The sequence below is a fragment of the Ovis aries genome, chromosome 2, assembly GCF_016772045.2.
Source record: "Ovis aries strain OAR_USU_Benz2616 breed Rambouillet chromosome 2, ARS-UI_Ramb_v3.0, whole genome shotgun sequence".
In the NCBI taxonomy this organism is placed as follows: domain Eukaryota; kingdom Metazoa; phylum Chordata; class Mammalia; order Artiodactyla; family Bovidae; genus Ovis; species Ovis aries.
In genome coordinates this window covers 234,746,582-234,758,657 of record NC_056055.1, presented here as the reverse complement: position 1 = coordinate 234,758,657, position 12,076 = coordinate 234,746,582, and positions in this window count along the sequence as shown.

The window sequence follows — 12,076 nt, the reverse complement described above, 5'->3', positions numbered from 1 at the left end:
GTTTTCCTATCTGTCAAATGGAGATAGTGATAGCCTTCTCAGATTTCTGAGGGATAAAATGACTTGAGAGATATGACAGTGGGTTGAAACCTAGAAATACAAATAGAAATTCTCTCTCTTCCTAGAGCGTTTAACAACCAGGTGACCTAGTTCACTCAAATCGGACTCTGGGTCCTTCCCATAGGGCTGCTCAGGTGGGAAGGGGCTCGGGCTTCCAGTCCCTGAGTGAGTCCTCTTCATCTTAGCAAGGCTGTTCCCTCCCTGATTATTAGAACAGTTCCGCCTGTAAGTAGAACGATCACACACACCCTACCATATGCAGTTTTGTGTGTGTACACACACACACACACACACACACACACACACAACAAAAAGCCAAGTGATCAAGCTTGTCTAAGAGAAGGAGGTGGTTGAAGGGGACTTAAGCATGTTTACAACGACCAAGGCTTTGTAGTGTGAGTGAGGGATTTGTTATTCTTTGTATTTTTTTCCAGCTTTTACCTTTCTGTTCATCTTATTTATGTAGTCATTTATTTTTAGACCATCCCGAGTTCGTGTGGGATCTTAATTCCCCAACCAGGGATCAAACATCAGCCGCCCCCCACTCTGCCCTCCCCACACTGGATGTGTGGAGTCCTAACCACTGGAGACTTTTTTAAAAGCTTATTGTAGAAAACTTAGAGGAAAACCAGGAAAGTATAAAGAAACAGTTGGAGCTACTCATCACCCTCTCTGCCCCCACAGATAACCATGGTTCACATTTTGGAGGGTGTTTTCCTAAGTGCCTATGTCATTTTTCTGCTTCTCTGCGACTCCTGCCACCTGGCTCTACTCTGCCACCCCTTCTCATCGCCTTGGTCTGTTGCCCTCAGTGTCACCTACTTCTGTCTGTCAAGGACTTGGGTTTCAAGATCTAGGTCTGGCAATCATTCCTCATGTCCTGCTCATCCACATGAAGGACCGTCTGATACCCTCTCTTGACCTTCATCGTGACCCCAGTCATTCTCTCCGGGTTCAGGTTTTGAGGGGTCCCTTTTGAAATCCCAGCCTCGAGCATCCCACAAAAGCCTCTCTTGCAGCAAATCTGTCTTTTGATTCCCATGGCCTCGTACTCTGACCTCGCAGAGGCCACTGGCCCATTCTGCTTTCTTCTGTTCAGTTAACCCCCTCCTGGCCTCTTCACACCAAACTTACATCACAGGGTTGCGCATCTAAAGGCCAGCTCAGCTGTCCAGGTGAGAAATGAGAAGTATAGGAGACTTTTGGACCAGGATGGTGGCTGTGAAGATGGAGAGAAGAGGGGAGAATTAAGATTTATGATTCGGATGCATGTTAAAATTTGAAAAGCACTGTTCTGAATCCACTCGCCTTATTCCTTCTCTCAGTCACTCCTCCAGCTCCACAGGGACCACACTTCATCTCTCATCCTCTTCATTTCTGCCAAGTCTTTCCCATCAGCCAATAAACATACCCAAGTCTCTTCTATCCTAAAAAAAAACACACGTTCCCTTGGCTCCCTTTACATTTCTAGTTACTGCTTTTTAACTTTCTCTCCCTTCCTCTCCAAGCTTCTGGAATGAATTATCATCTTCTCGACTCCTATCTCCTCCTCAGTCCACAGCTGTGCAATTCGGCCCTCCACTGGAAGAGCCCTCATCTAGGTCACCAGTGACTGCCGACCACACTGAACCCAATGAAACATTTCAGTCCCTAGCTTGCTGTTATCAGACACTCTCTCCATACGCTTGTTACGCACCTCCTTCCTGGATTTCCTCCTAACTCTGGCTATTCCTTCTCAGTCTCATTTTGGACTTTCTGTCATCAGCTCAGCTCTTAAATGCTGGTGTTCTTTTGTAGCCTTTCTGCTTCCTTTATGGGTCCCCTTGGTTATTTCGTGTAGTCTCAGGGCTCTCTCCCCTTTTATCTGATGGTTCTCCCAGACTAGAGAGCTTCCTTGAGGATCAGACTTAAATATCCAGGGATTTTACCTCTCCACCTGGGTGTCCAGTCACCTCATGCTGAACATGTACCAACTCTCCCCCCACACTGCTTCTTGTGTTTTCCATTTCAGTAGGTGGCATCACAATGTACGCAAGCCAAAAACCTGGGAGTCATTCTCTGCGCCTTCCTCTCTTTCTATATGAGTCAATTGTCAACCCTGCCGATCCACATCATAGATGTTTCTGAAACTAGTGCTTCCTCCTTGTCTCTGCCACTGCTCTCCCTGTCCATGCACCATTTCTCCCCCCTCCGACTGGGTTTTCACACTACTGAGTAATCTTCCTAAAGTATAAATCAGATCTTTATAAAGTATAAATCAGACTCTTCTTTTTTTTTTAGGATTTGGAAAGATCCAGTCTGTTTTTCTTTTTCTTGGTAGATTTTACTTATTTATGTTATTTTTGGCTGTGCTGGGTCTTTGTTGCTGTTGGGCTTTTTTTTCTCTAGTTGTAGCAAGCGGGGGGCCACTCTCCAGTAGAGGTGGGCGGGCTTCTCATTGCAGTGGCTTCTCCTGTTTCGAAGCATGGGCTCTAGCTTGCACGGGCTTCAGTAGTTGCAGCACGTGGGCTCAGTGGTTGCAGCTCCCAGGCTCTAGAGCACCAGCTCAGTGGTTGTGGCACACGGGGCTTAGTTGCTGCTCGGCATGTGGGATCCTCCCTGACCAGGGATCGAACCCGTGTCTCCTGTGTGGGCAGGCAGATTCTTTACCACTGAGCTACCAGGGAAGCCTGATCATGTCACTGTTCTGCTTAAAATCAGTAACATAAAAGAAATTAATTAAGACAAATAAATGGAAAGACTTACCACATTCATGGATTGTAAGCCTTAATATTATTAGGATAGCAATTCTCTCCAAACTAATCTACAGATTCAATGCAATCTCTCTCAAAATCAAAGTTGCCGCTTTTTTTTTCTTTTTTTTTTTTGCAGAAATTGAAAAGCTGATCCTAAAATTCATATGGAAATGCAGGAGTCTAGAATAGGCCAAAATATCTTGGAAAAGAAACAAATTGGAGGAATCACATATTTCAATTTCAAATTTTACTATTATATAAAGCTAGAGTAATCAACACAATATAGTGTTGGCATAAGACATAATAATTCAATGGAATAGAATTGGGAGACCAAAAATAAATATGCTAAAAATAAAACAGAAATAAAAATACACATGGTTGGCTAATTTTTAACAAGGGTGCCAAGATGATTCAAGGTAGACAAAAATGTGTTTTCAGCAAATAAAGCTGGGACAACTGTGTATCCATGTACAAATAAAATCGGACTCTTACCTTATACCACATGCAAAAGTTAACTCAAAATGAGTCAAAGACCTAAAGATCGGTGCTAAAGCAACATAACTCTTAGAAGAAAACAGGCATAAGTCTTTGTGACCTTGGATTAAGAATGGTTTCTTAGATATGACGCCAAAAGCACAAAGAAGAGATAGATAAGTTTGACTTCATCAAAATTTAAAACTTCTGTACTTCAAAGGACATTATCAAGAAAGCCAACCCACTGACTGAGAGGAAATATTTGCCAAGCATATGACTGATAAGGGTCTAGTATCCAGCATACTATTAACATACAAAAGAACTATTAACAACTCAACAGCAAAAACAGGCAACCGAAATGTAGGCAAGGGATTCAGAGAGATGTTTCTCTAATGAAGGTTTGTGTGTGTATATGCGCTCAGTGTCAACTCTTTGTGACCTCATGAGGAGCTCGCCAGGCTCCTCTGTCCATGGGATTCTCCAGGCAAGATTACAGGAGTGGGTTGCCATTTCCTCCTCCAGAGAATCTTCCTGACCCAGGGATTGAACCTGTGTATCCTGCATTTGCAGGCAGATTCTTTACCACTGAGCCATCTGAGAAGCCTGAATGGAAGGTATACAGATGACCAATAAGCACATGAAGATGCTCATCATCATTGGTCAGTAGAAGAATTCAGATAAAATCTATAATAAGATAATTGAGGTCGTGGAGACATTGGAACCTTCAGGTACTGCTGGTGGGAATGTAAAATGGTCCAGGTATTCTGCGAAACCTACGTACGTACTCAAGAGACATAAAGACATATATTCACACAAAAAAATTGTACTTGAATGTTCAGAGCAGCTTTTCTCATAATTATAGCACTACATCCAGAATAGGAACCCACACTCTCTGCCTTCTTCCCCATTATCGTAAATGAAGTCTTCTTGCTCCTTTCTTTTTTAAAAATATTTTATTTATTTATTTTATTTTTGGATGAGCTGAGTCTTTGTTGCTACACTTGAGCTTTCTCTAGTTGCAGAGAGCTGGGGCTACTCTCTAGTTGCAGAGGCCTTGCGTTGCGTGGGCCTCTCATTGCGGTGGCTTCTCTTGCTGTGGAGCACAGGCGGGCTTCAGTAGCTGGGGCTCAGGCGCTTAGTTGCCCCATGGCATGTGGAATCTTCCCAGACGAGGGATCGAACCCAGGTCCCCTGCATTGGCAGATGGCTTCTTCACTGCTGGGCCATTAGGGAAGACCACTTTTGCTCCTTTCCAAGACTGAACTCTCTCCTTATCGATGGATCACTCCAATCAATGCCCAAACTGCTGTGTTTCTCCCTCTTAAAACAATACAAAGCAAAACCTTCCTGGACTCTACCTGCCCTCCAGTTACCACTCATTTTTCCACTCCCTCCCTACTTTTTCAAATCTCATCACTCTTCAACCCATTCATTCTCTGTGGGCTGGTAACGTCAGCACTCTACTGAATCTGCTCCTGCTGCGGACACGCATGCTTTCCATGTTGCCAAATCCAGCAGTCACTTTTCTGTTCTTATCTTAGATGGCTCAGTAATAGTTAACCAAGGTCATCACTACATCTTGCTTAAAACACGCTTCTGTGACTCTGCACCCTTCAGATTCTCCTCCTGCTGCTGTAGCTGTTCTTCGTCTCTTTTGTTTATATATGATTTTATTTATTTATTAATTTGGGGCTGTGTTGGGTTTTTGTTGCTGCAAGGGCATTTCTCTAGTCACAGTGGGTGGGGGCAGTGCACCGGCTTCTTATAGTGGTGGCTTCTCTTGTTGCGGAGTTCGGGCTCCAGGGTGTGCTGGCTTCAGTAATTGTGACTCACTGGCTCTGGAGCGTAGGCTCGACAGTTTTGGCGCAGGGCCTCAGTTGCCCCATGGCGTGATCCTCCCTGACCAAGGATCAAACCCGTGTCTCCTGAGTTGGCAGGCAGATTCTTTACCACTGAACCACCAGGGAAGCCCTGGTCTTTTAGTTGATTTCCCTCTCCTGGATTTGGACCTCTAAGTCTAGTTTTCAATTCCCCATTCTAAGGTCAAGCCCTTGACCTCGTCATTTTCATTCACCATGCTAACTCTAAGACTTGTCTTTCAGCACTCTGACACCCTTCTCCTATCTTTCCAGCTTTGTTGTTGTTGTTTAGTTCTGTTGCTAAGTCACGTCTGACTCTTTGTGATCCCAGGGACTGCAGCATGCCAAGTTCCTCTGACCTCTATTATCTTCCAGAGTTTGTTCAAATTCACGTCCATTGAGTTGGTGATGCTATCTGTCCATCTCATTCTATGGCCCCTTCTTTCGTCTTTAATCTTTTCCAGCATTAGGATCTTTTCCCGTGAGTTGGCTCTTCACATCAGGTGGTCAGAGTATTGGAGCTTCAGCTTCAGCATCAGTCCTTCCAGGGAATATTCAGAGTTGATTTCCTTTAGGATTAACTGGTTTGATGTCCTTGCTGTCCGAGGGACTCTCAAGAGTCTTCTCTAGCACCACAGGTTGAAAATATCAATTCTTCGGCACTCAGCCTTCTTTGTGGTCCAACCCTCACATCTTTACATGACTACTGGAAAAACCATAGCTTTGACTATACAGACCTTTGCTGGCAAAGTGATTACTCTGCTTTTTAATATGCTGTCTAGGTTTGTATAGCTTTCTTTCCAAGGAGCAAACATCTTTTAATTTCATGGCTGCAGTCACTGTCTGAAGTCACATGGCCACGCCCTGTGGCACATGGATCTTAGTTCACCAACTAGGGATCAAACCTCTGCACCTTGCATTGGAATCACCAAGTCCTAACCATTGGACTGTCAGAGAAGTTCCTCTCTTTATCTTTCAAGGTGCCAAAGTAGATTGTCTCAGGATCTTTGCTATTACTCTGTCCTCAAATCTTCAGGGAGGTTTTCTCTGTCTCACTGTCTAAATCAATGCTGTCTAGTAGAAACTTTTGCCATCATGGCAAGGCTCCATATCTGTACTGTCCATTATGGTGGCCGCTGGGTTTCCCTGTTGGCTCAGCCATAAAGAATCCCTGGGTCAAGAAGATTCCCTGGAAGAGAAAATGACAGTCCACTCCAATATGGTGGCCACTAACCACACATGTCTATCAAACACTTAAAATGTGGCTATTGTGACTGAGAAACTGAATTATTTAATTTACTTAATTAAAATTTTAAATTTAAACAAGCAAGGGGGGTTGTGGATACCATATTTAACCATGAAGGTAAATTACCCCCAAGTCTCTTTCTGTTAAACTATCCAATTTTCTTTTCTTTTTTCCTTTAATTTTAATGGGAAATAATTGATATATATAGCTATATAAAGCTTAAGGACTACAGAGTTTCACTTTCTCCAAGGCACTTTTCTCTAGGTGAAATAACCTTATTCATTTATTGATTTATTTTCTGCTCTTTCTATGAGAATGTGTCCATATGAGAGCAGAGGCCTTGGGTATCTCATATAAAACTCACCACCCAAAATTCAGGACCTGGGGACTTCCCTGGTGGTACAGTGGATAAGAATCCTCCTGTCCACAGTGGGGGGAGAAGAGAGTGGGGCGAATGAAGAAAGCAGCATCGACACAAATACACTCTCATGTGTAAAATAGGTAGCTGGTGACAAGTTGCTGAATAACACAGGGAGCCCAGCCTGGTGTTCTGTGATTACCTAGATGGGTGGGAGGCTCAAGAGGCAGGTGATATATATATAATTATGGCTAATTTGCATTGGTGTATGGCAGAAACCAACACAACATTGTAAGGCAATTTCCTCTCAATTTAAAATAAATTTAAAAAAAGAAAGGAATCCTCCTTTCCAATGCAGGGAACACTGGTTCAATCCCTAGTCCGGGAAGATCCCATGCGCTGGGGTGCAACTAAGCCACAGCGCCCAGCTACTAAGGTCCATCCACCCTGGAGCCTGTGCTCTGCAACAAAAGAAAGAAACCACTGCAATGAGAGGCCCACACACGGCAATGAAGAGTAGTCCCACTCTCTGCAACCAGAGGAAGTCTGTATATAACATCAAAGACCCCGCACAGCCAAAAATCAAAACAAACAAACAACAACAACAACAAAGAACTCAAGACCTGGGTTGGTGTCAGGGAAATGTACATGCGTGGTTTGTTCTTTTTCAGTCCTCAGTCATGTCTGACTCTGCAACCCCGTGGACTGCAACAGCAGGCTTTCCCGTTCTTCACTATCTCCTTGAGTTTGCTCAAACTCATTTCCATTGAGTCAGTGATGCCATCCAACCGTCTCATCCTCTGTCACCCTCTTTTCTTCCTGCCCTCAATCTTTCACAGCATCGTGGTCTTTTCCAATGAATGAGCTCTTCACATCATGTGGCCAGCGTATTGGAGCTTCAGCTTCAGCATCAGTACTTCCGATGAATATTCAGGGTTGATTTCCTTTAAGATGGACTGGTTGGATCTCCATGCAGTCCAAGGGACTCAAGAGTCTTCTTCAGTACCACAGTCTGTACGTGACTACTGGAAAAACCATAGCTTTGACTAGATGGACCTTTGTTGGCAAAGTGATGTCTCTGTTTTTTAATATGCTGTCATGATACATATTTGTTAACTGATGAATAAAGCATTAAGACTGTGGTTCTCCAAGCATGGTCTGCGAACCTCTGAGGATCCTCAGGACCTTATTATGGGGTCTGTGAAGTCAAAACTATTTTTATAATAATTTTAAGATGTTATTTTGTGGTTTTGATGGTGGAAAAGCAATGGCAGGTCAAATAACTGGCCGCTTAGCACTAAACAAGGCAGGACTTCAGGCCACCCTGTAGTCATTGTATCCCGAACTGGCATGCACGCACAGCAACAGAAGTAAATATACCAGATTCACTTAAGAATGACTTGATGAAGCAGTAAAAATTATTAGCTTTATTAACTCTCCACCCTTGAGTATATTTCTTTTAAATATTTTGACAGAATGGAAAGAATTCTGCTGTCTGCCTAAGTACCATGGTTGTCTCCAGGAAAAGCACTTGTGCAATTGTTTGAGTTGCAAGCTGAACTAGCTGCTTTTTTTTCATGAGTACCATTTCTACTTGAGGGAAGGATTGAAAGACATACTATGGTTATGCAAATGTAGTTTTTTGCAGACATTTTCTCCAAAATGAAGGAAGAGAGCTGTCAATTCAAGAGGAAAAAAATTGACAATATTTGCTGTCAAAGAAGAAATTTGAGCTTTTGAGTGAAAATTAGATTTTTGGAAAATTTGTATCCACTGCTGTGAGCTTAGCAGCTTCCCAGTTCTTAAAGACTTTCAGTGGTGACACTAACGTATACGATATTTTCATGTTGTAAAACAAAATGTGCCAACATTTGGAAGATCTGTGTAACTTAGTGAACCAATACTTTGCAAGTGACTAACGTGATGGTACAAAATCATGTACAAGTAAAGGATGAATTCAAAGTGCAAGATAGACCTTCCCCCCCCCCCCCATTTTCCAAGTTATTTAAAATTTTTTGGCTGTGCTGGGTCTTCTTTGTGGAGGGTGGGCTTTCTCTAGTTGTGGTGAGCTGGGGGGCTGCTGCTCTTTGGGTATGGTACATGGACTTCTTGCTGCCGTGACATCTCAAGCTGTGGAACATGGGCCCTAGAGTGTACAGGCTTCAGTAGCTGTGGTGCATGGGCTTAGCTGTTCCCTGGCATTAGGGATCTTCCCAGACCAGGGACTGAACCCTTGTCTCCTGCATTGGCTGAAGAATTCTTAACCACCAGGCCACCAGGGAAGTCCCAGACCAATGTACTTTAATGTAATGAAAACCTGACCAATAATGGTTTCAGATTCCACATGGAAACTAAATTTTACAAAACTGTCATTTGTCGAGTTTAGGTATAGAATCAAGGAGGAAAAGCCACAATTATCTGAATATCCTTTTAATATACTCCTCTTTTTTCCAGTTATATACCTGTGTGAGGCTGAATTTTATTTCATTTTTTAATGTTCATAGCAGCTTTATTTGAAAAACTCCAAACTGAACACCCAAATGTGCTCAGTCGCTCAGTCGTGTCTAACTATTTGCAGTCCCATGGACTGTAACCCACCAGGCTCCTCTGTCCATGGAATTTTCCAGGCAAGAATACTGGAGTGGGTTGCCATTTTTTTACTCAAGGGAATCTTCCTGACCCAGGAGTTGAACCCACATCTCTTGCATCTCCTGCATTGGCAGGCATATTCTTTACCACTGTGTTACCTGAGAAGCTCAGATAGCCTCCAACAAACAAATAGACAAGCAAACAAGGCTGAATATTTTTATATAGTTCAACCAAAACAACACAGCTCAAGATATTGAATAAAGAAGCAGATATGGGAATTCTAACTGCCTTTTATTGAATCAGATATTAAAGAGATTTGCAAAAATGTCAAACAATGTCATTCATTTCACTCATCTTTTGATTTGCAAAATGTAATTACTTTTCATTGAAAAGGGTATTATTTTTGTTAACATTGAGGGGTTTATTATTTTCAGGTAAATAATTTGCGGCGGCGGTGGCGGCGGCAGGCCGGCGCACTAAGCGCGGCCGAGAGCTACCCCACGTCCCAGGACAGGGGCAGCGGCCTAGAGCGCCAGGCTGCGACGGCGTGGGAACGGCCAAGAGGAGCTACCCTGCGTCCGAGGCCAGGGGCGGCACCCGAGGCCAAGGCCATGCCCGAGGCCAGGGCAGCGACCAGGAGCAGCAACCCCACGCCCAAGGCTAGGGGCGGCCGCCGGGAGGGGCAACCCACGTCGAAGGAGTGGTGGCTGTGCCGGCGCAGGAGGGCCTAGAGGAGCTATCCCTCGTTGAAGGTCAGGAAGGGTGGCGGGAGGAGATACCCCTCATCCAAGGTAAGGAGCAGCGGCTGTGCTTTGCTGGAGCAGCCCTGAAGAGATACCCCACGTCCAAGGTAAGAGAAATTCAAGTAAGATGGTAGGTGTTGCAAGAGGGCATCAGAGGGCATACACACTGAAACCATACTCACGGAAATCTAGTCAATCTAATCACACTAGGACCACAGCCTTGTCTAACTCAATGGAACTAAGCCATGCCCATGGGGCAACCCAAGACGGGTGGGTCATGGTGGAGAGGTCTGACAGATTGTCGTCCACTGGAGAAGGGAATGGCAAACCACTTCAGTATTCTTGCCTTGAGAACCCCAAACAGTATGAAAAGGAAAAATGATAGGATACTGAAAGAGGAACTCCCCAGGTCGGTAGGTGCCCAATATGCTACTGGAGGTCAGTGGAGAAATAACTCCAGAAAGAATGAAGGGATGGAGCCAAAGCAAAAACAATACCCAGCTGTGGATGTGACCAGTGATAGAAGCAAGGTCCGATGCTGTAAAGAGCAATATTGCATAGGAACCTGGAATGTCAGGTCCATGAATCAAGGCAAATTGGAAGTGGTCAAACAGGAGATGGCAAGAGTGAACATCAGCATTCTAGGAATCAGTGAACTAAAATGGACTGGAATGGGTGAATTTAACTCAGATGACCATTATATCTACTACTGTGGGCACGAATCCCTTAGAAGAAAAGGAGTAGCCATCATGGTCCACAGAAGAGTCCGAAATGCAGTACTTGGATGCAATCTCAAAAATGACAGAATGATCTCTGTTTGTTTCCAAGGCAAACCATTCAGTATCACAGTAATCCAAGTCTATGCCCCAACCAGTAATGCTGAAGAAGCTGAAGTTGAATGGTTCTATGAAGACCTACAAGACCTTTTAGAACTAACACCCAAAAAGATGTCCTTTTCATTATAGGGGACTGGAATGCAAAAGTAGGAAGTCAAGAAACACCTGGAATAACCGGCAAATTTGGCCTTGGAATGCAGAATGAAGCAGGGTAAAGCCTAATAGAGTTTTGCCAAGAAAATGCACTGGTCATAGCAAATACCCTCTTCCAACAACACAAGAGAAGACTCTACACATGGACATCACCAGATGGTCAACACCGAAATCAGACTGATTATATTCTCTCCGGCAAAAGATGGAGAAGCTCTATACAGTCAACAAAAACAAGACCAGGAGCTGACTGTGGCTCAGATCATGAACTCCTTATTACCAAATTCAGACTTAAATTGAAGAAAGTAGGGAAAACTGCTAGACCATTCAGGTATGACCTAAATCAAATCTCTTATGATTATACAGTGGAAGTGAGAAATAGATTTAAGGGCCTAGATCTGATTAGACAGAGTGCCTGATGAACTATGGACTGAGGTTGGTGACATTGTACGGGAGACAGGGATCAAGACCATCCCCATGGAAAAGAAATGCAAAAAAGCAAAATGGCTGTCTGGGGAGGCCTTACAAATAGCTGTGAAAAGAAGAGAAGCGAAAAGCAAAGGAGAAAAGGAAAAATATAAGCATCTGAATGCAGAGTTCCAAAGAATAGCAAGGAGAGATAAGAAAGCCTTCTTCAGCGATCAGTGCAAAGAAATAGAGGAAAACAACAGAATGGGAAAGACTAGAGATCTTTTCAAGAAAATTAGAGATACCAAGGGAACATGTCATGCAAAGATGGGCTCGATAAAGGACAGAAATGGTATGGACCTAACGGAAGCAGAAGATATTTAGAAGAGGTGGCAAGATTACACAGAACTGTACAAAAAGGATCTTCATGACCCGGATAATCACGATGGTGTGATAACTCACCTAGAGCCAGACATCCTGGAATGTGAAGTCAAGTGGGCCTTAGAAGCATCACTACGAACAAAGCTAGTGGAGGTGATGGAATTCCAGTTGAGCTGTTTCAAATCCTGAAAGATGATGGTGTGAAAGTGCTGCACTCAATATGCCAGCAAATTTGGA